The 23,240-nt window shown below is 41.9% G+C and overlaps 2 long non-coding RNA genes across 3 annotated transcripts in view; one reads left to right on the top strand and one right to left on the bottom strand.

Annotated features, from left to right (window-relative positions):
* LOC118543057 (uncharacterized) overlaps window positions 1-23,240 on the top strand; it is a 388,715-nt gene that overhangs the window by 95,093 nt on the left and 270,382 nt on the right. The window lies entirely within an intron of this gene.
* Window positions 1,450-21,289, bottom strand: LOC144379556 (uncharacterized). 2 transcript variants are annotated; one of them, XR_013442721.1, is made up of 4 exons: window positions 21,075-21,289; window positions 18,689-18,859; window positions 4,655-4,786; window positions 1,450-2,333 (listed from the first exon to the last, which is right to left on the bottom strand). It is a non-coding gene; the product is annotated as an uncharacterized LOC144379556 (long non-coding RNA). The 2 variants fall into 2 exon arrangements; XR_013442720.1 differs by lacking the exon at window positions 1,450-2,333 and having other exon boundaries at window positions 4,507-4,786.

Below are 23,240 nucleotides of genomic sequence, written 5' to 3'. Positions count from 1 at the left end.
CCATCCCACTTTGCTGACTCTCCCTAGATTAACACTTTTTGCTCTTCCCCCTTCCTTTTAAGGCTGGTGGTTTTGAAAAGTGGGCATATGAGAGACAGAAGGAGGGAATACAAATAAGAAAGAGAGAAAGATAGAAGGCAGATGGGGGAAAGGCAGGGGGCCAGTATGAAGAGAAAGAGTATGAGGAAGGCGGCTGCGTAGTGGCCCCTCTAAGATCTTGTTTGTCTTTAGCAGGAACAAGCCAGAACAAAGTTACTGACATCTAGGAAAGTTATCACAGATGTGCTTAAGCAGTGGACAGACACCCCGTTCAGACGTCCGTCATGTTAGGGTATTGAGTGGGGTAATGATGCCGGGGTGACCACTGACATTCAGTCTGACCCCGTACACATGTGTTTTTGCCTCCGTGGCCTGCCCAGAGCACAGTGGAGAAGTACGTCTGGCTCGTTTAGCAGTAAAGCTGTGAGCTTCTACACAGCCTGTGGCGAGTTCCTTGCCTACTTTCCTTTAAACTCTCTGTGCTTTTGTCTGTCATCCTCCTGTTGTCTCCTGTCTTTTTCCTGTTTAATGCAATTATTTCCTTCTGATTTCAACTTTGCTTCTCTTCAGGGAAATGGTGCCTGTGTGTTTTGGCATCGTCCAGAGAGGAAGTTATCTAACTAACACCCCCTCCATACTTGACGTGGCCCTTTGAACCCTTTCTGTGGTAAGACACGGTCTCATGACCTATTCTTACTACTCTCCAAATCCACCGTCTTTCTCTTTCTCCTAGGGCCAGAGAGGTTTGCTGGTCCCTGCCTAAGGTCATCTGGCTCCGGTAGGGATGCATACCAGACTCTCCCAAAGATTTCACAAAGGTGAAAAATTCTTCTCGTTAAAATTATACAATGAAAAAAAGATCTTCTGTTTCTCTTACTGTAGTAAGGAGTACTGTGTAGACCTATAAGACAGTGGGTGTGAGGGAGCTGAGAAGGAAGAAAAGAACATCCACAGTTGCTGACTCTCCAGTCACATCAGATTACTCATTTTTCATTCCAAATCATTAAACTTCTCGTAGTCCCTATGCACACGTGTCAATGCCATGCTGTGGGGACGGGCTCTGGAGAGCGTCCTAAAGCTCACCCAGGGTGCAGGAAGGCTCTCTTTTGTATCACAGCCCACACAGGAATTGTTCCAGCAATTTCCTGAACGTATTATATTTCTGCTTGTGGTTTTCCTTTTAACCTTTCCTCATTGGGCAATAACAGCCAGGGCTCGCTCTCCAGAGGGGTCATCAAATGTGAAAAATTGCTCTGGTATGTTGCTGGAACCACAGACCAAACATGTGGGCAGTTTTGACATTTCTCACAATATCTCTGAATTTTGGAATTTTGATAACAAAACACAAAATTAGCAAATGTGTCTAGACTTAGAAGATATTAAATTGGAAGCAAACACTGTTGGAGTTTATATCTTTAAAAGCAGAGTTGGGAATTTTGCTTCTGTCTGTGAGGGAGTAGCGTGTATCAGAGAAATCCTCCTGAAGGAAGTAGATGTAAAATCTAGATAGAAAACAAAAACAAAGCAAAGCAAAGCAAAGCAGCTGTGTGAATTCTTTAGAAAACAATCACAGGGCCAAGATTTGTGGAGATGAGACCTAAGAGAAGAGGAAATTGCATCAAGGTGAGCACCACGTTCGCCTCTGAGGTGCTCCCACCCATTCATCTGCTGATTCTCAGGGACGGGGATGGAGGCAAAAGAGGGAGTCATGGCTGAGCATCCTGCTGGTCTTATGATGGGGTGAACATGTTCTGAGTTCAGGGAAACCAAGGCAGCTGAACTAGAGAGGAAGTGATCCTGGAGGAGAGTGCCCTGCAGAGAAATTAGCCTCAGATCCTGCATGCAGGTTTGCCCAGAGCATTCGCCACCTCCTCAGCTGTACGGGTTTGGTGTTTGGCACTGAGAAGGCAGAGAACTCACCCACTTCCCAGTACTGTGGAAGCCACTGTAGAGGTCCCTTCTCACACACACTCACGGAAACAAGGGACTCAGGAAAACACCCCAACTGAGAACCTCAAAGGGCTACCCTTAGCAGTAAGAGCTACACCATAGAAATGTAAGGAACACATTCATACGCGAAGGCAGAGTACAGCTAGAACAGGGCTTACAAAGCGTGAACTCCAGACTACACCACGTGAAGAGGATCTGGTCATACTCCAGTGACTTGTAAGAATTACCCTAAATTCTTTTTGCAGGAAGATCATATTGTTCACTATCACTATGTTGTTGTTTTTTTTCCTCCAAAGTCAAGTTGAAAAAAGAAATCTGTCACAGAAGGAAGTAGAACAAAATGACTGAAAAAGAAAAAAAAAAGACAAAAAAGAAAATTAGAAGAAAAAAATCAAAGACAGTAGTAAAACACCCATAAGAGATTTGATCATTGTAATTATTAGGCACAAAATACCAAAATAACTATGATTAATGTGTTTGAAAACTAGAGGGAAAAAATGGAGAATTTAACCAGAGAACTGGAACCTATTGAAATAATACAAATTCTAGAAAAATATATAGTAACTGAAAGTAAGAATGTAAGAAAAAGTACAATAGCAATTAAGCACCATAAAACCAAGGATTAGTGAACTAGAAGGTGGTTCAGCAAGAAAGTCCCACATCGAAGCCCAAAGAATATAAAAAATGAAAAAGAAAAGTTTGTAAGGGCCAGATACAGCATAGTGAAGAGTCTGGAAGTTTGTGTCATTAGTCTCAGAAGAAGGACAACAGAGAATTGAAAGAAGCAATACTGAGTGAAAATAAAAAGCCATCATTTTTACAAAGCTTAAAAAAAGAATTATCAAGGCCCTGTTTCAAATAGTTTTCAAAATATCTCGAATAAAAGAACACACACACACACAAACACATGCAGGCTCATTGTTGGTTTGGCTGAAAAGTTGAAAACAGGAAGATATGAAAAGCAGCTATATAAATAGTCATGTTTCCTTCAGGGGTGAAATAATAAGACCGAAAACTTGGAAACAGTAGAAACTATAAGACAAAGAGATGTTATCCTAAAACACTTGAGAAAAATATAAGTCCCACTTTAGAATTCTGTTCCTTCAAAGAACAAAGAAAATAAAGTCCTTTGTAAACAAAAATCAAATTTATCTTGGGGTGACCACACTAAAACAGTTATGAAAAGATGTTATCAAGGAGATCAAAATAAAAGAATATTCACTATTTAAAATATGTAGAGAAGTCAAATCCATGAAAATAAGAAAATCGAGTTCAGGTTGTGAATTACTTGCCTTGTCCAGATACTAGTGAAAGTATTAATTAGAAATAAGGTCTAATAAGGACACATATATTAATACTTAGGTTAGCCACTAAAAAAATTAATTAAAAGTGTGTAGAAGAAAATAAATTGAATGGTTTAAAAAGTCCTAAATAAGGAAGGATTAAAAAGGAACAAAGAACAGATAGTATAAATAGGAAACTTTAAGATGGTAGATTTAAAACTGAATATATCAGTAATTACATGGATATATATATATATATGTATAGAAAACTACAGTTAAGGACAAAAGTTTTCGATTTGGAAAAACCTCAATGACTATCATAGGTGATAGACAGTAAGTTATGTCCCATAGAAGTCTGATATAGCTGAATTAATAGCAACATACAACTTGGAGTAAAGACAAGGACTATTGAAAAGACTGACATTTCATCAAAATAAACTTTTACTTTCATCAGAAAGTTATAATAATTCTAAATTTGTATGCTACTCATGCAATAACATAGACTAAAATAGTCTAATAACACACACTCAAAATACATAAAACAGGGGCATCTGGGTGGTTCAGTCAGTTAAGCATCCGACTCTTGGTTTCGGCTCAGGTCATGATCTCAGGGTCCTGGGATCTAGCCCTGAGTTGGGCTCTGTGCTCAGCGGGGAGTCTGCTTCTCCCTCTCCATCTGCTCCTCTCCCTTGTGTGCTCTATCTCTCCCCACCCAAAATAAAAAATAAATCTTTAAAAAATACATAAAATAAAAACTAATGAAACCAACAGAAAACATGGAAAAGATAGAGTCATTAGAACCTATGTAAATATTAGGACAAGCAGAAAATAAATCATCAGGGTTAAAAAAGAATAACACTTGTAATCATTGACGTAAGTGAAATAAGAAGATTGCATTAAACAACTGAAGAATAATCTTTCAAAGTAGACCATATCCTGGGTCAGAAAAAAAAAAAAAAATCACAGCACATTTCATAGGATTGAAATTCTTCAGTGTATGTTCTTTTCTTACACTGAAATTATGCAAGAAGGCAATATAAAAAGATTACTTAAAAAATTCAAATATTTATAGAATAAGTGATAAACTTTTAAAATAACCCATGACTCAAAGATGATATTAAGTTTTAAACCTGTGGGATGCAGTTAAATCTGTGATTAGTGGGAAATTTATAAGTGTAAATATTTCTAATAGACAAAAATAAAAGCTAATAATAGTGACTTACGTGTTCATCTCAAGAAGCTAGAAAAGGAACAGCAAATTAAATATAAGTAAATCAATAGAGAAGAACCAAATTAAGAGCAAAAGTCAGTGAAATAAATAATAGAGAAAATTAACAAAGCCAAGAGTTGGCTTTTGAAAAGACTCATGTAACTTGGAAGACCTGGAAATGTGTAGAGAGAATTCCCTTCAAAGGACTTTCTGTCCAGGGGCGCCTGGCTGGCTCAGTCGGTAAGGTATGCAACTCTTGATCTCTGGATTGTGAGCTTGAGCCGATGTTGGATGTAGAGATTACCTGAAAAAAAAAAAAAAAAAGACAAAGGACTTTCTGTCCAGCTGTAGAGAGTGTGTTGAGTAGAACCATCCAGTTGTCCTCTCCTTCAGGGTCTGCCTCGACTGTAGAGAGCTGTCTGGGGCAGTCCGTATCTGATCAAGGCAGTCGTATAAAATCTCTATAGTTTCAACCCGATATGGGGTAGTTCTGGGGAAATTCTCACTTAGTGCTCCCTGCCATTTTGGTCAAGGTTTCGGCAGGCCAGCGTCATAATATTCATTCTTAATAAATTGTGATTATTGGCTGGGAGTAGTTGAGGAAAGCAGGTGAGAAGATAAATCATGTTTGAAGTTGTGTTTTAAGGTTGGATCATCCACTACTTACCTGTCTGACAGTGGGAGTCCCAGTGCTGAAATTTGGTGGAGCACAGGTACACCTGCTGGAAGGTGCTGGTCCATTTGCCAACCCTTTTACTGCTAGTGGACTAGGAGGGTGTTGTGGAGGAAGGGAATGCACTTGGTGTTTGAAATGTATACAGAAAACGGTGGCTGTGAGGCTAACATGCTTGCCTGGCTGTTGCCACATGCCACTGATGTTCTACGGAAAGGTAGTGTAGAGGGGAGTACTGGGCCACTGAAAGCCCGATGGGAAAGCCTCTCCTGCAGTGAGAGGAAGAGAAAGCTGAGGACCAAGTCAAAAACGTAACAGAGAGGCCAACCTCAAAGATGGTTAAATGCTCACCAAAGCTGTTTTGTTATGTCAAGGTCATTTTCCCTGGTTAATAAAACCAAACACCCTGGGGCTTCAACATATTGGATGAAGACAGCAGGGTGGATGCCACGTATCTTTTGTCTTCTCAGAATCCTACTGAGTCTGTAAGAGTAGCACCCCATCAAGGGCCACCATGCCCCATTCCCCGTCTTTTATGTTGGTAGACAACCAGAATCAGGGGTGCCCCTCAAGATCTCCACCTTTTCTCATGGCCACTACTCTTATAACTAGGGTTAAGTTGTTGCATAACCTAGCTGGTTCTAGAGCCCGCAAGAACTGTAAGAAATAGATCTCATATACCAGTAGGTCCTGGGGGAGTATGAGTGGGACTGTATTCTGAGGGTGCTTAATCAAAGGGCAAGAATATACAATAGGATAGGAAAGAGTTCATTGTCTTGGAAATGCTCTCCTGGGCTGTAGGATTTAACACGAAGGCAGAGATCCCAGGAGATGGGGCAAACTTGCTACTTGCTTCACGTTCACGTCACATGAGTGACATTAAAAGGCTAGAATTACCACAGCAAAAAGGACAAAAACAAATCAAAATGCTCATGAAAGTGGGCATCTGGGATTGGACAGAGCATGTATGGCAGGTCTACCAGATAATTATGATCCATGGGAAGGTGCACAGGACATACTAAGTGCTATGATGACCTCGGCACCAACAGCACTGGAACTTTCCGTGGTGGTTTTACTCGGTAAGCCAGGCTATCAGTAAGAGACACAATTATAAAATGTGGCTTGCTGAGAATAATAGGCATGATAGGACTCCCCCAACATCTAGGACAGGTGGTGGAGCTAAATACTAAATCTAATAGGCTACAGTTATCCTATTACCTAGCAAGTCAGAGCAGAAGCCAAGGGACCTGACCTACAAAGGGTTTTGAGCTTGGTATCCATGAGGGCAAAACAGGCCATTCACAAGGGTCCTAGTCAGCTCTTCCCAGTAGAAGAAACCAGATTGATGACCAGAAGGCCGAGGGAAGTTACTTCAGTAAAAAATTGTGAACCTTTTTTCAGTTCCCTAACTTGAGCCTGTTTTCAGATCTGGAATCCATTGGTTAGAGAGGAGACCAGGTCCCCAAGACAAGGGACTCTGCAACATCACTGAAAATATATTCAGTAATCTCCTCAGGCCTTCCTCTAGGAGATTTACAGCCAGTTACTCAGGTGAAGCAGTAGACTGAGATAATTGTATTATTCAAACATTTCAAGGACCATTGGACACCTATCTGAACTGGCGCTGTTCCCTGGAGATTCTTTCAAATTCATCATGGTCCTCTGATACGTCTGTGGTCATTCGGGGCCAGATAATAGAGTCTTGGCAAAGTTCTAGCTTACAGTGGGTCTCTTGGGTCCGTGGATTCATCCAGTGGTCGTTTTTCTTTTTCCCGAATGTGTAATTAAAATACTTAGCAGTTGGTAAAACCTGCACTGTGATTCCTTAGCCTTTGGGGTAAAAGCTGTAACAATGGGGAAGACAAAGTCAAAGACTCTGAAACTACCTCCATCCTTCAGCCGGTATTGTAACTAAGAAACAATATCATGCTCCAGTGTGATACTGGAAATGAGGGGCCTGAAGGTCAATTTGTCCCCACCCCTTTCTTAATTCACCCTGCTTCCCCCGCACCTTCCTGTCTGTTTCAGTTTGCTCCCTGTAGGGATTTTTGTGCTCAGTCTTGACCCTCTTCATGATACAACTGGAATGATCATTCTAACACAAATCTAATCTGGTCATTACTCTTCTTCAAAATCCATGCATGGTTTACTTCTGGATTAGGTCAGAACTGTATACCCTGGCACAATCTAATAGCATGCAGTTTTGAAACCTCTCCACTAACATCTGGAATGTACTGCCATGGTATGCGCTTTCGTATCTTTAGAAACCCCATTGTAATTCTGTACTGTAGCTGATCCATTCTCTCCAGCCATCCTGCGCACACTACATTATACTCAGAGGCAAGAGGCTATGTCTTACTGACCTTTCTTCCCAGTGCCTTACCTAGTGACTGATACATAGTGAGGTATTCAATACACGTATGAACGAATCAATGTTTGTGCAAGTTCCTAGCCCACATTAGAAACACGAGTCAACAATGACAAGTTAAATCTGTTAGTTGAGTGCTGCTACCAGAGTAATATTTGCTTTAGGGATGCAGGATTGGCTTGTTGTCTTTTGCAGAATGTATTTGCTTTCATAATTAATTTTTAGCCTACTCTCACATTAAAATTAGTTGTTATCCCTAAGGGCATAAAGAATGCCAGTAAGCGATGTCAGGGACAGTTTTCTCAGCACAGAAACTACAGTAATACTGCAGTTGATAATTCATATGCACATACTGTGGAGTTTGCCGCCATAGCCATGCTGATCAATAATCAAAAGCATGTTAAGTTCTTCTGCTCTTCTGCGCACATGATAGCCGCCCACAAATTCTTGCCAAGTCAGTGTGCAGAGAACACGTATATAGCCCTACTCTAATTTCTAAGTCTGGAGGTTGGAAAACCCACCACCCACCCCTCTGTCATGCAGTGGGTTTTTCAGGACAGGTGGGTTGGTCTCAGTCTGTATCTGCAACAACCATTGAACTTTACTCACAAATTTCTAGAAGAGTCATACGTTAGAAATGGAAGGGTTTTTAATTTTATTCTCATTTGACCCTGTCCTTGTCTAGTCCAGTGAAGTTGATCTACAGATGTTCAGGAACTCTACCCAGAAGCCCACAACCAGCTAATGTTCAGAGCCCTAGGGCACTTTTCTCCTTCACTGAATGACCCCCTGGTGAGCGGTGTCGCCTTATAGGGTCTCTGTAGGGTCTGATTTAGTGGAGCTCAGATAGCCACAGTGTTGTCAGAGTGGATGGCAGAGGTAAACTCCAGCACGTGGCCTGGTTCAAGTATGTTTGTGTGCCTCAATTCAGCCAGACTTCGTGTCAAGTTAGACATTAGAAATTGTTCCTTGGAACATTTTCTTTCTTTTTTTTTTTTTTTTAAATGTTGTATTTATTTATTCATGAGAGTCAGAGAGAGAGATGCAGAGGTATAGGGAGAAGCAGGCTCCCTGCCTAGCAGAGAGCCCGATGCGGGACTCGATCTCAGGACCCTGGGATCATGACCTGAGCCGAAGGCAGACGCTTAACCATCTGAGCCACCCAGGCACCCCTGGAACATTTTCCTCTTTAATTCTGTAGCGTTTTTCTTTTCTTCCTGAGAGTAGACTCTGATGCTCCTTTAAAGGGCTTGGTTTTAAATTTTCCATCTCTTGAGGTTTCAGGGAAAGGTCGTTCATTTTTCTAATATGCTTCTGTGGGTAAATGAAAATAATTCCATTCCCAAAGTATTCTAAAAAAAAATCATTCAACAACATGTTTTTATCTGGGGAAAGCAAAATAAGTTCAATTAGAATTATAAAATAATGGTAAAATTTCAGTACTAAAAACTGGTTTCTTGGGGCACCTGGGTGGCTCAGTTAGTTAAATGTCTGCCTTTGGCTCAGGTCAAGATCCCAGGGTTCTGGGATCGAGTCCCGTGTCGGGCTCCCTGCTCAGCAGGGAGTCTACTTCTCCTTCTCCCTTTGCCTCTCCCCCCTGCTCATGCATGCTCTCTCTCTCAAATAGATAAATAAAACCTTCAAAAGAATTTTTAAAAATGTATAAAAACTGGTTTCTTATCAATGAGTATTTAAAGGCCCACTATATCCTTGGAAATATTTTAATCTAAAAATTATTATAAAAGGATATTTTAATTTCAGTAATATTCAGTTTGCTTAAAATTAATGAAATATCAAAGTAAATTTTATTAAAGTATTTGTAAAATAATCTATGAATAAACAATTTGACAATTACATTGGGAAACTGAGGACCTTAGAATTCATCTCAGCCAGCTTTCATTCCCTCTGACATGACTTCTCCGGGCAGTACTGATCTGAGATGCACCATCTACAAGGAACTCTCTCTGTACAGTTACAACAAGCAAAATTCCAAGAATGCACTGATCCATGAAACTTAATTTTTTCTCTCCACCTTCTATCTGAAACTGGCCAGAGCTGTGTGTTAAGATTCCAGGTTCATTTCTAGGGAGACTCTAAGATTCTGGGAACTAGACCCTATTTTGGAGGCCCCAGACTTGTATTTTTTGAAGTTTGTCTTTAAAACATAAAGAATCTCTACATACATTGAAGAACTACTTTATCTTGCCCCCCCAAACCACTTAGGATTCATTTTCAAGTAGTTTCTATAAGAAGCCACACAGTTAACTACAGGCCATGGCACTTCATGTGAAAAAAAAAAAGTTCAAAAATATGTATGTAACATATCTATGCCCTCAAGACTTCTGGCTTACGGCCCTTTCCCGTCGTAAGACGGCAGGTTTGTGGCCCAGAGAGTCTGGGGACACCAAGTGCAGCTGAGTGTAAGGCAGAAGTGCCCCCTCAAAGTTCACAGGTACGACTGGAAGACTTTTCCTGTGCTTATTTAGCATCCACATACTTATTTTTTCTTATACAACAGAAATTTATGTCTTACACTTCTGGAGGTGGGAAGTCCAACATCGAGGTGCTGACAAGGTGAGGCTCATTCTGAGACCTCTTCTCTGGGCTTGTAGATGCTTACTATCTCCCCGGGTGCTCCCAGGAGCTCTTTGCGTGGAAGGGGCAGGAGTGAGCTCATTCATTCATGTTTTCTAAAGAGTGGGTTCAATATTTTTGCCAAAGATATAGTGTGGCTTTTGTTTCTTCCTTTGAAAGCTCCTTGTGTATTCTAGATACAAGTTCTTTGCCAACATTATGTATTGCGAATGTTTTCCACTGGTCTGTGGCTTTCCTTTCCATTCTCTTAACAGAAAATTTTAAGAGCAAATGTACTTAATTTTGATGACATGGGATTCATCACTTTTTTCTGGTATACATTTCTGCTTTTAATTTTTATGTAAGAAATCCGTACTAACTTGATAACAAAGACTAGCTCCTGTTTTCCTCTAGGAATTTAAATAGTTTTAAATTTATACTTACATCTATGATCCATTTTCAGTTAACTTTTCTACATGATATGAAGTATGGATTAAAGTTCACCTTTTTTATATGCATATCCAATTGTTTCAGCATCATTTTATTTTGAAACTTTAAAAAAAATTTAAATATTTTATTTATCTATTTAGAGAGAGAGAGAGAGCATGAGCACAGGGGAGGGACAGAGGGAAAGAGAGAGAAACAGACTCCCTGCTGAGGAGGGAGCCTCACATGGAGCTCAATCCCAGGATTCCGGGATCATGACCTCAGCCAAAGTCAGACACTTAACCGACTTAGCCATCCAGGTGCCCCATCATCATTTTATTTTGAAAAGACTATTCTTTCTCCACTGAATTATCTTTGCATTTTTGCTAAAAACCAATCCTTGTATTCTTTAATCTGTTCCATTGATTTGCCTGATTTGTTGCATTGATCTACTTTGATGCCAAGATCACAGCCTTGATTACTGTAACTTCTATAATCTGTATTGAAGTCAGGTTATGTAATAATCATCCAACTATTTTTTTCAATGTTATTTTAACTTCTCTAGACCCGTTGAATTTCCGTATGAAAAATTAGAATTTTTATTTCCAATTTCTATAGAACAGCCTGCTGAGTTTTAACTAAGATTTCATTGACTATGGATCAATTTGTGAAGAATTAATATCTTAACAGTATTGAGTCTTCTCAGCTATGAACAGATCTTATTTCTATTTATCTATGTGTTCTTTAATTTCTCTCATCAATGTTTTGTAGCTCTCAGTGTCATGGTCTTTATATCTTTCATCACATTTATTCATAAGCATTTTGTATTTTTTATATTATTACAAATGCTACTTTTTATTTCTGATTGTTCACTACTAGTATGTAGAAATATAACTTATTTATTCAGTATTGATCTTGCATCTTGCAAATTTCCTAAACTCACTTACTTCTAATAGTTTTGTTGTTGTTGTTGTTGTAGATGCCACTGAATTTTCTACATAAATGATCATGTTGTCTGCAAACGGTTTGACTTCTTTCTTTCCAATCTGTGTGAGTTATTATTTTTCTTGCTTTAGTGTATAGACTAGAACCTTCAGGATGATACTGAACAGAAATAATGAGATTTCCTTGTTTTTGAACTTAAGAGAAAAGCAATCAGTCTCTTAAAACTAAAAGTATGATATTTCATACACTTTTTTTAGATTTTTAAAATCAAGTTCTCGTCTTTTTTTCATATACTGAGATTTTTTATCAAGAATAGACATTGGATTTCACCAAGTTTTTTGTGGGTTTTTTTTGTATTTATTGACATTATCATATGGTTTTTTTTTTTTATCTGTTATTATAGTAAATTATATTGGTAAATGTTCAAATGTTAAACCAGCCTAGCATTTGCTGGGATAATCTCTACTTGATAATGATGCATTACTTCGTTTACATATGTTGGATTATGTTTATGTATTGTATCTGTCTTCATGAGAAATATTGGTCTCTGGTTTAGTTTTCTTAGCAAGTTTTTTTTTTTTTTTTTTTTTTCTGGTTTTGCTGTCAGGGTAATGCTGTCATCATTGAGTGATTGGGAAGGTTTCCCTCCTCTTCAGTTTTTGAGAGTCTGTATAGAACTGACATTACTTCTTCCCTCAGCTATCCAGAGTAGGATGTTGAAATCTCCAACTATAATTGTGGTTATATCTATTTCCCCGTGCATTTATATCTATTTTTTCATTGTGTATTTTGAACCTCTGTTAGTGTATGCAAATATATTTAGGATTGTTATATCTTCTTGATGAACTAACTCTTCTGGATGGTGGGAATAGGCAGTATTTCTGGCTCTGTATGAACTGTAATTATCCTCCCTAATCCTTCCCGGTGGCTCTTTCTTCAGCTTCAGGAAGATTTCTCACACACATGTACATACAGAACTTGAGACAGACCTTCTACCTACGGTCAGAGATTTCTTCTTTGCAACTGATTACCCCCCCGGCTCTGGCTCTGTGGACTCCTGCTGCTTTGGCCTCTGAGCGCTCGACTGTCCTCAATTCCGCCAAATGCCACGCTCCATACTTCCTCACTCACCTAGGTTGGAAGCTAAAGCGGAGAGCATAATGTTCTACTTAAAACAAATGGTGCTATTTTGTACCAAGGTCTGAAATCTCATTTGGAATTATTCTTATAGTCTTTATTTTAAAAATAAGATGTTGGGGCACCTGGGTGGGTCAGCCAGTTAAGCATCTGCCTTCGGCTCAGGTCATGATCTCAGGGTCCTGGGATGGAGCCCCACATCGGGCTCCCTGCTCAGGGGGGAGTCTGCTTCTCTTTCTCCCTCAGCCCTCCCCCTCTGCTTGTGCTTTCTCTCTCTCTCAAATAAATAAAATCTTAAAAAAATATAAGATGTTATAATCCTGTTTTACAGCAAATTATGTAAAATGGAAGGATAGGAAAAATAAAAAGATCAATAACATAGGAAATATGAGTAACACCATTGAACTAATTCCCTTTTCTAGTGTCAGGAAAAAAAAGAAGTTTTCACAAGCACTTTTACAATCTAACTGCTATTCTTACAGTGTGATGTATTGTCACCATGTTATAAAGAGAAGCAAGTATGAATAATCATTTTGTGAAAGATTATTACAGATGCATGAGCTTTAAATAGAACAAGGCTAAAGAACATTTTGTTCCTGTTACTGCTTCTCCGAAAGTCTGGTGGTTTAGTTTTAGTTCAGATAAACCCTCCAGAGAGCTGGCTCCTCGTCCAAGCTCATACCAAAGAGGTTCAGATGCCTTGGCAACCTCCCGTTCCTTCTCTGTGCTCCTCACCTCCTGTGTTCCCTGACCTCAGTCTTACCCTCCGCATCTAATAGGCCTCCACTCAGCACTGGACATGAGAGAACCAGATTTCAGGGCTGGAGTTTTCTCTCTGTAGAGAGAATTTCAATTAAAATTCCACAATGTTGTGATTTCACCGAGTCAGTAAAACTCCCTAATGTTTCCATTCTTTAATATTTCCCTGCTGGTACTCCCCACGTCTTTTGTGACTCTTGACACCCTCTTAATATTGAAAAAATGTGGAAACAACACCATTTCTTATTTCTGCCCAAGATGACCTCAAGATAAGATATTCCTGTAAAGATTTGGATGGACAAATACAGACATTTCTTCCAAATTCAAATATGGTCTTTGAATTGAGTTTCAAACTGTGAACTTCAAAGGATAACTAATTGTAAAGATCAGCAAAATTCCTTTATAAGAATGATTACATTGTCATGAATATGAGCTTTTATATCCTGAGAGATCAGAAATAAGTTCTATATTTAACATTTCTTAACCAAGATGTCTGTGAACCACCTTCACAGGCAAGAATTTTTTCTTAAGATCTTAAAGCAGAATGCGTTCATGTAACTGGGGTCACACAGATGCCTCAGCTCCCGTCTGAGCTGTTCCTGTGGATGTTGATTCTGTAGTAATATATTAATATTATTTCATCTTTCTCATAAAAGAAAATATTCCAACTATTTAAACTCAACTTTTACCTTAGAGGTAGAGAACTAAGTACAGGGATGAGCACCGGAGACAGACAGACATTATGACTTGAACTCAGCTACGATAATGAGATGGAAAAATAAATTGTGTTCACCATAACTTTGTTGAGTCTGGAAAATGTTACTTTTGTCCTAAGGAACGTGCAGGCAGGCTGTGAAGGGTAGATATGGTGAAAGAAGATACTGACAGTGTTTCTGGGGAACAAATAGCTTGGCTCTGAACAAAGGGAGTCCTGTTGAAGATGTATTTAAGATCCTGTTCTCTTACTGTTAGAGCCCCGTGAGGACATTTTTATGGTATTTTCTACCATCCCAGGACTGTGGCTGTGTAGCTTGGATTCTGTGATTCTGTCTTTGGCACCTTGTAGGGTAACTAGCCTATCTCGTAGGACACTGGTAAAAGACAATACAGACAACACAGAAATGGATGGCATTCCCCAGACTGTTATGTTGTAAGAAAGGCTGTTTTAGACGATCCAGGTTTTTGGAAGAATGTGTCAGAGTAAGGGCACAGGGGGAAACATACGGTTGCAAGGGCGTTCCACGTATAAAGAACAGAGCGCATCATTGCATTGTTATGTAAATATTAAGAGTGTCAGGATGTGGGTCCTTTGATGGGGAAGGGGGTGTCCTAAATTCATTTGCTTCCTTTCCTGCTCTCCTACGGAGGCCAGGAGACCCAGCCCGTTGGCCTCCCGGAGATGGCGTGCTCGAGGGAAAGCGGTGCGTACGGCCCTCGGTGGGTCAGCAGATGGCAGTGTGTCTGAGTCTGGTGTGGCCCTAGGGGAAGGCTTGGTAGCGCTTTCCAAGAAGATGAACATTCTGAGAGCTGTGAGGCAGCGTGGGGCCTAGAGCCTGAGCCAGGAGACTTGATCTTTATTCCTGGCTCCGCTCCCGGATACATTTATTTTGAATAAGTGGAGACCAGCCACTTAACTTTTGTATTCCTTACTTCCCTGAACTCGACACTGGAGGACATACCCTGCCCCTTCCCGTCTCCCTCACTGGGACGCTGGGAGTTCAGTCAGACTGCAGAATCGCTTCCGTTCGCCGAAGAAAGACTCTTTATGAATTTGCTGTACTATTGATAACGTGGGTGGCGAGACCGATCTGCGCTGTTTTTTGGGACTTGAAGTAAATAAACACAGAGGCCATTGGCAAGAAGGGTGTTCAGTATTTCCGTGCCATAAATGGTGGCATATTTTGGTTTTAAGTAGCAGCACTGGATCTCGGGTTGCAAAATAACTCCTGTGACTTGGGATTAAAATGACTCCTCGATGCCATGGAACTTGACAATTACGGAATGAAGCCAAAGGCCCCTGGCAACTTGCCAGTTTCGGCGTCGCCCGTTCACCGCAAGTAGAGATTCAGTCAAATACAATAACTTTCCCGTGTGCCGCCCGCTGAACATGAGAATGTTCACTTCGGCATCTTAATCCAAAACTGGCACTGTGATAGATGTGAGAGAAAGTGATAAATTTGAAACAGCATCGAGCGATGACAGGGTGATTATTTCTCCCCCTGTGGCCTGGTGGTGCATGGGGGTCCCACTTTCAGTTGAGGTGAGAACCCTCCAGCCCAGCGCAGCTGCGGTTGCATGGCCCCCACATGGCTCAGGACAAGACCACGCTGGGGCAGAACCAACACTGGCACCTGACCTGCCGGCCTGTCTGGCCGTGTTCGCAGATAAACCTCCCTGAGGGAGCCCTGCTGCTTTGAAGCCGACAGCGGGGGTCCAAAGGGGGTAAAATCTGTAAGACTTTGCCGGACAGGTGGGCTCTGAGAGGGAGGGGTAGAGTGTATCTAGCACAGACTCCTACTTCACCCAGGCTTCCTGGAGACAAGAAGTCATATTGTGTGGGGTCGCCAGAAACTTACTCGCCATACAAAGAGTGACATCGTAAAACGAGCTGGATGTCATGACTTGAATAGGCACCATCCCATCATTTCGAGCGAGCAGCCATTTCATAGATAGACAAATATTTGAAATGAATTATTTCTGTATAATCAGTCAGAAAAGCTGTGCTAATATCGGAATCCACTGTCAAAATGTTAGCAAACAACTAGACTTCTTAGAAATCTCTGTGCAGTGAGCGTAGATTAAGCACAGGTGGTTTTTGCTGTGTGTCATCTCATTTGTCTCTCTAGTTGGATGGTGAATGGCTTGTTGGTTTGAATGTCAGGAGGTTAAAATTTTAATTTAAATATGCATAAGCATTAAAATATGTTCAAGAGAATGTCACATCAACCTCAACCTCAAAGTACCAATCATGTTGCTTGGGTTCCACATTTGACACTGTTCTGACTAAACTGATATCCCCAGCTCAGAATTGCTAAAAATGCTTAGATCTCACTTTCCTAATACATTCTATTTAAAGTAGAAACATTAAGAAGAACTGAATTAGAGGAAAATTATTTCATAGTTTCAAGGACACGAAAGTCAGAGCATACCGTTTGCAGGTAATGAACGGTTATAAAGATGTATGAGCCGCACATTACCTATTAGCATGGAGATAGAAGGAATACACTTGGACAATTCTGTAACCACTCAACGGGTTGGATTCGAGACAAAGAAATTTCTAAGGATGGAGTTTAATTAGAAACACTGATTGTAAGTTGGATGGGAACACGTAACTGTTTTTAATCCTTAGCCAGTAAGTTTCATTTCTCCCTGAAGCCACTTATTAAAGAAAAAAATGATGCAGGAGAAGCAAGAAGAACCACTATTAACTAACACTCTGCGCATATAGAGAGAGAGCTTACGTGGGAAAAATTGGATTGTAGCACCATCATTTAAATAAGATCAAACTTACCCACCAGGCAGTCAACTAGAATTCTCCATTAGTCACGTTATAAAATTAACAGTAGAAGGCTGATAGATGTTGGCTTATGACCCTGAAGCACTTTCCGATTCAAAAATAAATAAATAGATTAGAAGTTAGAGCGTGCACAAAATGCTTGTTATGTATATTTTGTTTTGTACTTTCGAATATTGGTTATTCATACCCAATTTGTGGCAGCCATATGAATGTTACCATTGGTAAGTTGTAATACTCCTTTTCAGATCATTATTTGCTTAATTATATTCTGTATTAAAATAGTTTTAAATTTTGGTACAGCATGCATAGATGACTGCTCTGAAGCACTATGAGTCAGTTTAGTAGTGACCTAGAGGCGTGCACATACGAATGTGTTTCTGCATGTTGGCTGCACACATCCATAAAATAAATGTAGAATAAAAGTGTAAGAATCAGATGGCCTAGGAACCCAAGGGGCTGAAAGACCATGGAGACTGATTTCCTGAACCCCAAAGAAAAGTAATAAAACGAAGAGAAAAAAAAAAAGGCAGTGACAGGTATCAGAAATTCTTGAACTTAAACTCTCTCAGATGGATGAACTGGGTAGACAGTTGATAAAAATAGACTGATTTTGGGCGCCTGGGTGGCTCAGTCGTTAAGCACCTGCCTTCGGCTCAGGTCATGATCCCAGGGTCCTGGGATCGAGCCCCGCGTCGGGCTCCCTGCTCCGCGGGGCGTCTGCTTCTCCCTCTGCTTCTGCCCCTCCATCCCTGCCCCAGCTCATGCACTGCCCACCCCCAATAAATAAATGAAATCTTAAAAAAAAAATAGACTGATTTCTACAAACTGTAGAGTTCTCAAAATCTGGGAAGTGAAAGTTCACAAACATAGGCTAATGAAGAACTGCAGCTAGCTGACAGAAAAGATGACAGTATCCGTCAGGATTCTTTCTGCTCAAAATGATCAATACTTGAACTTAAATGAGACTAATACACCTGGGGTATCGTTGGCTAATGTAAATGAAGAATTCAGTTTAATTAGAAACTAGAATTGTGATCATCAGCATTTCCCTTCTACACTCCGTCTGCCCCGGGCTCGCTCAGCTCCCCCGGGAGAGCTCTGTGCGAGGAACGTGACCATGGCCCTCACCTCCTCCTGCCGCCCACCTCGGAGACGCATTGTTGTCCAGCACATCTGGTCGGTGTTCTACAGAACACACTTATGGGCCTGGGTTAGATGATCTGCCAATGCCCAAAGCAGCCCTGATAGCCAGGAAAATACAATGTGCCTGTTGGCTGAAGTCTGTATTCATCCGCTGATTAGTGAAGTCATCCAATAAATTAACCAATATGTTGAAACCCTTCCTTGACCTTGGTCACTATGGCCAAGGGAATGAGCGTGCCAGGAAAACCCTAGGCGGTCCTACCAGAATTGCATAACCGGTAAGCGGAAGTGGCAGTTCCCCAAACTACCCAAAGCAGATGGGACATGATCATTTGAAGGAAGGAAAGTAGACGCTGAGAAGCACGCACCTCCAGGGGAATCCAGAGCCCAGGGTTCAGTGCACAGAGGGAGTGGGTAAGCTTCAAGGAGGCGGAGCACGGGGAGAGTGCATTTCAGCATTTGCAGTGCGAGCTCAGGAGAAGAGGTTACAAAGGGATTGCCAATAAGGTGCTCGGGTTTATTGGTCAAGTTCATAGCCACATGTTTTGAGTCTGCTCGCTGTCCCTGTGTTCATTTACGTATTCTGCCTCATTTATGAGTCCTTAAACCTCCTTGTGTAACTGAGGCAGTTCTGTGTTTCTGTGATATGTCTACGTGTATTCACCTGTATCTGCAGAACTTTCGCTCATCCTGTAAGAGCCAGGCCAGTAGCACTTTCCCTGTGAAGCCTGAGCTGAGCCACCTCGGCGTTGGTCACAGGTCCGCCTTATGCACATGCCGCTCTGTGTCCTCCACAGTCCGTCTTGGTTCCCAGTCTTCTCTACGCAGCTTTGAGCTATTGGATGAGAGGGTTATTTGTTTTGTCCCCAGGACATGCACCACAGGACATACTACTTAGCAAATGCGTGCTTAAAAAATAAATGTATAATTTAACTTCCTCCTTCATCATTTACTCAAGTCTCAGCAATTTTATGTAGGACGTCTCTCAAGATACGGTGCCTAATACATATACGTTGTGGCAATAATAAATAACTTGCATTTATGTCAGCCCAGTTATGTGTCGGCTCTACACTTTCCATGGACTGCCTCTTTCAGGCCTCCCCTCAAGCTTGCTTGGTAGGTGTTGCTGTCTCTACGTAGGGGTTCAAAGTCAGATTCAGCTCCCACCCTCTGTGACTTAAATGCCCACACATTCTCTACAGCTCCTCATATTTCCACTGCTTTGATATTTTGCAAGGATGGGGGAAATTCCATAGTGAAAAGGAATGAGTGAGAAATAACGCTGCTTAATTTCCTTTCTTCCCTAGAAATGATGTTGACTTCTTAGGATTTGTTTCAAAGGTGACTTTCGGAAAAGAAGTGGAGGGTTTTGTGTTTTGGGGCAGGGGGATTTCATCTGTACAAACCTACAGTTGGAAAGGCCGTATGTGAGCTGGTTGAAAGGACAGTTTTGTGAGGGTGTTCTAACCGCATGGGGGCGGGGATGTCCCGCGGGAGCGCCAGCCACCTGTGAGGGGTCCTCCCGGGGAGCCCTCCCTGGCTGACTTTTGTGTGCCCTGTGTTCTTGCTGTATGCATCTCTTCCAGATGCACCGTGTGCGCTCCCTTCTCTTCTAGGTTAGTCGACCCAGTACTCGCTTGCTTTGCGCCTCACACGGTCTCATTACATATGAGCCCCTACTCACCATTAACCTTATAACTTTGGATATTTGTAACTGCTTTTTCACTCTGAGAAAGTTGGCAAAATCATTTAAGCTTCTTACCGACCTGCTGATTTTTTAAATACTCTGGCAAAGCAACCTTCTTTTTTGTTTTATGTAAGTCCAGTCTAGCACAATGGAAATGAGAGAGCCAGCCAAGTCCTGAGGAACTGTTAAGGAGGTTGTTCCTGGAATAGGTTTGGGAACCTGGATCTCATCACATTTCTGGTTGTGTTGGTGGGAGAAAAAGTAGACGTTACAGGACAGTGGGCAGCCCGGGAGACCCCTCACGTGACCGAGATTGCTGGTGTGCGGACCGGAGGATCTCCTGGCGGGCAGGACACCTGCTGGTACCTGGTCAAGGAGCTAATGCTCTAGAGCATTCCCTGCCCCTCTCCTGGTGTACTAGCTGCAGGGCGAGGCCCCGTGTGGCGGCCCCAGGTTAGAGTGCACTGGGCAGTGTTACAACCGCAGGTTGGTGTTGGGTGCCACGGAGAGGGAAGACAGAGGCTCGTGCAAGGACTAAATTTCAGGAAAGAGGGGATAATGTGACCCAAGGGAAGACCCTGCTTTTATTTTTCTGTACCCTCATTATCCTCTAGTGCCGCTCCCTGGCTTAGCCAGCCATTAGACAGCCCTGCACCAGCCAGTTCTGGGAGCGTGGCACTCCCCAGCTCACGTCTTGATGACAGCGGTAGTTTACGACATTGAAACCTGGCCGAAGGATGGAGAAACTTAGAAAGCACACCCATCAGGGAATTGAAACTTGTACATGCTAGAAATAGAGAGTCAGGACGAAGTCCTTTGGAGCAGGAGAGAGCTAACTGCAGTGGGAGATACCACAAGAAAAGCGGGTCAGTCTCAACAGAGAGCAAGGCCAGCAACCCCATCACCTAAATCTCAGGAGTTAAGTTGGAAGAGACTAAGAGGCGAGGGCCACTGGGACCACAGAGCAGGCTCTGCGAACATCTTTATTTTCTACCCATAGGAAAGGCTCCGTGTGGGCTTTGGAGAGAAACAGAGTATCTGACGCTATGGAGATTTGATGGGAAGAAGTCACTACAAATATGTTATTGCGAGAGCCACTCAGAAGTTGGGAGGAAAGTGTGATTATAATTATATCTGTACGTTTGTATTCTTAGAAAATTGTCTTGGCACCGTTCGAGTAGAATGCAAAACGTATGTAAACTGTACAGCACACACATGAGGTGTGAGGGGGCGCAGGGGCAGAAAGGCTCATTCTCCTCCATCTCAGACTCATCCCTGAAGGGGGAGAAAGGTGTCCACTTAGCTGGAGGGTATTGCTGAGGCTTGCCCTTGGTCTCACCCAGCGCGGAGGTCGCCGGCTTACCAGTACCTCGGCCCTAGGAAACACATCTGTCCCGGGACGTCGCCCTGTGCTGAGCCAGGGAGGAGAGGCTGAGGGCGCAAGACCTGCTTCCCACCTCAGTACCGCAGGAGACGAGTGAGGGCAGGGCCGGGAGGATGAGGAGGGAGAACGTTCCAGCATCCGGTGCTCAGTAAGACACTGCAACTGAGTCGGGGACAGCCTTTGTGCAGAACGGTTCAAATACAGAAAATAGAATAAATGCTGGCTCTCAAAGCGAGCTCCCCAGTCCACACCGGATGTCTGTGAATATCTCAAAAGACACTATTCATTTCCTCTTGGCAGCACCCTATGAAAAGAGGGGGTAAACAACTTTCCAAAGGCTTTTTTTTTTCTATTGCAATCTAAAAAGTTATTTTCATAAATTGTAAAGAAGAATGTTTGTTAAATATCCCTCCTGTTATTTTCGGGACCTACAATTTAAGGGGAAATATTGCAATTTCATTGTTGGAAGAGACATATTAAATACATTCCAAAACTGTAAAAGGCTCAACATCGTCAGCTCTGAGAACTACCAGGTACCTGTCCTGTCATTGCAATAATTTGCGAAACTAAAATGTTGCATTCCTGTTCTTCATGGAGAACCGATACGCTACATCTCATTTCACTCTGGATTTGGGGCTCTGCTGCCTTCTGAGGAGAGTGTGTTTTTACCAAGGAGCGTCTTCCATCGCTGTGGCCTTTCCTTAGTCTTCGTAGCATTTTGGTGCACTTCTCTGTCAGAGGATGCGTGCATGGACCAAGAGGCATATTGGAGTTTAAGGCTGGATTAAGTCTGTGAAAAGTGTTCTCCCAAGATGGTTTTATGCCCCGAGACACGGGATGCTAAAAGTATCAAACACTGAAAATTCAGCCTGGCATCATTAGGTGAGTTTTCTGACTGATTGATGTTTGTTAAGTAAGTCACCGGAGTTAACCAAGCAGAGTTTTCTCATACAACCAATTATTCATCAGGAGCCATCAAGGCAAATTCTGAGAAGTTCCTGTAAGCAGTGCTAGCTCAGGAAGAAGGGACTTGGGCACCACTGTGTGCGGTGTGTAGGTCAGCACCATCTCTCTGAAACTCCTATTGCCCCGTGGCCGCCCGTCTTCTGAACAATGCCGGATCCTCTCTCAGAAGCACAGTCTGATGCTGTCACTCATCCGACCAACAGCTTTTAGTGCAAGATTCTCAGCCAGGATGAGGCCTCTCTGGAAGCCCACCTTGGTCTTTCCCCACACTTACAACTCCTGTGTAGCCCAGGACGTTTCGGGGGTGGCTCAGACTCATCCTGGCTAACAGCACACGGTGGTGTTTAGTCCAGCTTTCTCATCCTTCCCTGCTTCCCAGTTCATGGAGCCACCATTTGGTTTCTGAATTCAAACTAATTGTCGTACATTTACTCCCTGGTATTTGCTGTCTCATTTATCTTGATTTGCCTCCCTTTTCATAATTCTGAATGTGCTCTTATCTCTCATCCATGCCTCTTTTCGGTTGGAATGACACTGGATTAACACACAGCTCTCTTCTTGACTCTAAGATCTATTCAGTTTTTCAAGGCAACTGGATCCCAAAATTTGTTTTTTCTAAGACCTTTTTTCAAGGAGACTAATTAAGAGATAAATAATCTGAAACATACTCTTCAAATGTCTTCACTTGCCTTCATCCCCATGGCCTCCAGCCTCATCCTTCTTTGGATCTTCAACTCAGAATCAAGCCTAGACATTAAACCTACCCTATTTAATTACATAAATATGCTTCTTGGATTCACTGAAGAGTAAAACTTCTCAATATAGATGGATCTTTTAAGTGCACGATATTAATTTTACGTGTCCTTCTCTCTTTTCCAGTACTTACTATAAACCTTTACTTCTTAGCCTAAGCTGACTGTCTCCATCCCTAGTATAACTTTGACTTTTATTTCCCACAGAAACAAAATCTAATGCCTACCAACTTTTCTGATTTCTTCTCTCCCCCTCAAAACCTCTAACTTTATTCATGCTTATGTGAGAGGATATTGTGTTCTGAGTGGAATTTTTCTCTTGTCCTAAAATTGATACGAAGGTCCAAAGTTAAGAACAGATGTTCCTGAACATTCCACATCCTAAACTCAGACACCCCTCAGCTGTTGGACAGATCGTCTTCCTCAG

This window comes from Halichoerus grypus, chromosome 11, assembly GCF_964656455.1.
Source record: "Halichoerus grypus chromosome 11, mHalGry1.hap1.1, whole genome shotgun sequence".
Lineage (NCBI taxonomy): Eukaryota > Metazoa > Chordata > Mammalia > Carnivora > Phocidae > Halichoerus > Halichoerus grypus.
Note: the sequence above shows the minus strand (reverse complement) of the source record. Positions and strands in the feature narration are given on the sequence as shown.